The sequence below is a fragment of the Clupea harengus genome, unplaced genomic scaffold (genome assembly GCF_900700415.2).
Source record: "Clupea harengus unplaced genomic scaffold, Ch_v2.0.2, whole genome shotgun sequence".
NCBI classification, from domain to species: Eukaryota; Metazoa; Chordata; class Actinopteri; order Clupeiformes; family Clupeidae; genus Clupea; species Clupea harengus.
In genome coordinates this window covers 11,879-14,594 of record NW_024880176.1, presented here as the reverse complement: position 1 = coordinate 14,594, position 2,716 = coordinate 11,879, and the positions used below count along the sequence as shown (strand labels likewise).

The window sequence follows — 2,716 nt, the reverse complement described above, 5'->3', positions numbered from 1 at the left end:
AGAGTGGTCTCGGGTTCACTTGGATGCCCCAGATGAGTGGCGTGAGAGATCCTGACGTGGCTAACTACAGCGTGACCCGGGAAGACATCACAATTAAGGGATTTTCCTGGCCTTTTTAACGTTGGCTACCTGATATTACTCAGCTAAACTTTAGTTTCCTTCTTCAAATGGTTTAGCCTGTCCGTGCTGTCAACTGAGGTTTGCTAGCTAAGTATTAGCTACACAGCTGTTTAGTAACGTTGTTCATTTAAATTGGAAAGCATTGCGTTTGGGTATCTTGTTTGCTTTTACAAATGATGGGTATGCAAACTCTTGTCGACTTTGTTAATATCTTGTAATTTAGGCCCAAAGTAACTCAGGGGGAATCTCTTTTTTGTTTTCAAACGAGCCAAGGAAAACAACAAAGTGCAATATTCATTTCAGATATTTTTTCGTACCATCTACAAAATGTCTAACTGTTCTACAAATCCATGTCATTTGATGTCTGCTAAACTGTGCCAAATTGGTGAATTAATTTCTATCAGGCCCTACCCCGGCAGTGATTTACATGGACTATGTGCACAGTTGTAGCTCGTATGACTATTTAAGAAGAAGGCTGTTACTCTTGGTACTACTGCATTCTTTTATGAGAACAACGGAACGTTTCATCAAGGGGAACCAACATGTCTAGATTACGGCACTGGCCAAAACTGAACCTCTACTGTTTCCAGCAATGTCCTTACAAATGCACTGACATTGCTGTGGAGACGAGAGGAAGTCTTATACAGGCCAGTGGTAAAGATTCTGACTGCCAAGCTCTGTAGGACATTTTGCAAGTGCAGCATATAAAGAAAGTCTTGTAGGAAACAATGTGAGGGAATACACACCACAGTCCAGTTCGCCATGGAGGCTTTCACATGTTTGGCTGGACTCTGTTTGAAAGAAAGGGCAGTGGATGTTAACTCTGGGTAACATCTTAAAAACCACATTCATCATCTGTGTTACAATCAACATGTTGCAATTATAGTGCAAGCTTGTGGTGATGGGATGCTCCGGTTCCTTACTGTTTGGAGGAACACAGCTGTAGGAGATGTTGAGGTACTTGTAGATGCCACCACACGGATCAGAGAAGATGCTGTTTAAGGCCTTCAGAAGGCATGTCGTCCTTCCTTCACATCTTTACAGCAAATACAAAGAGGCAAAATGTAAAACTGGTTTGCTGTTGATGAAACATGAGGTCACATGTCCTTAACTCACCTCTCCCTTACTATAGGGAGCGTTGTAGATGCAGAGCAGTCGGTCCTGCTGAGTTGATTCGCAGGGCGTCCAGCAGAGCAGGTGGTTTTATCTGTTCGCCCGTAACTGGCAGTGTGGATACGGATTACATTGGAACCTGAAGAGGAAGACATCAGAATTTGTAACAGAAGGAAAAGATAGCAGTACATATGTCGACTATAAGAAGATTTACTGATAACACCCTTAATTCCACTGGTTTTGGGGAGTTCAAAACTTAAGCTGGTTTCGCTCTAAGATGGAATGTCCCCAGTGGATCTAGACTAGAGACCCTTAAATGGCTGCTATGGAGAGATTTGGCATGCATGGTTGAGTTTTGTCCAGTGATACTGTTACTGGGACCAGTAAAGGTCTTAAGGGGACCAGTAGTAACTATGCTTACTGTCAAGCTTTATAGATCAGTGTGCATGCTCGGCATATAAGGAATGTGATCTAAAAAAAGACTTGAGGGAATACACACCACATTCCAGTTTTCTTTGTTGCCCTTCACATGTCTGGCCGGACTCTGTTGGAAAGAAACAAAAGTAGATTTTGCCTAGAAGAATTTATCGTCTTATAAAATTGTTAAAATTAAAGTTAGACTGAACGTGTTTGGAGTGTAGTGTAAGATTGTGGTGATGGGATGCTCCGGTTCTTTACTTGGAGGAACACAGCTGTAGGAGATGTCGAGGTACTTGTAGGTGCCAAAACACGGATCAGAGAAGATGCTGTTTGAGGCCTTCAGAAGGCATGTCGTTCTTCCTTCACATCTTAACGGGGAAAGAAAAAGGGGCTACATGTGTTCTTGACAAAACAACCCAGTCATTCATAGCAGGTACTTGTAGGTTTAAGGAAACGGACTGGAAAAGATGCTGGTTTAGACTTTCACCAGACGTGACATCTTGTCTTCACTTTTTACATTTACATTTAGTCATTTAGCAGACGCTTTTGTCCAAAGCGACGTACAAGGGAGAGCAGAGATTTTTACACAGAAACCCCTTTACACAGCAGAACTTGTGTCTTTTTAAGGTCATGTACTGACCGATTCCTTATTATGGGGAGTGTTGTGGGAGCGTAGCAGTTGGTATTGCTGAGCTGATTTGCAGGTCGTCCAGAAGAGCAGGTCGTTTTATCTGTCCGGCCGTAATTAGCTTTGTGGATGTGAATTACGTTTGAACCTGGGTTGGAAGGACAGACGTTATATTTTGACAAGTAAGCAAAAGATTGCAGTTGATGTATCAACAACAAGGATGTTTTACTGGCACTGGTCTCCAATCAACAGCCTCAGTCAGCGAAATGCACAGGTCGGAGTTGTAGTATTTGACAATTTATGTCAGTTGACAAAGATGCTTGCTTTTAGTGGCAGTCGAATTGAAGAGTGGTCTCGGGTTCACTTGGGATGCCCCCAGATGGAGTGGCGTGAGAGATCCTGACGTGGCTAACTACAGCGTGACCCGGGAAGACA

The 2,716-nt window shown here is 43.0% G+C and overlaps 1 long non-coding RNA gene across 1 annotated transcript; it reads right to left on the bottom strand.

Moving 5' to 3' along the window:
- Window positions 1-945: 945 nt before the first annotated feature.
- Window positions 946-2,011, bottom strand: LOC122131510. Its single transcript, XR_006152100.1, has 3 exons — window positions 1,733-2,011; window positions 1,237-1,372; window positions 946-1,156 (listed from the first exon to the last, which is right to left on the bottom strand). It is a non-coding gene; the product is annotated as an uncharacterized LOC122131510 (long non-coding RNA).
- Between the last annotated feature and the right edge of the window lie 705 nt (window positions 2,012-2,716).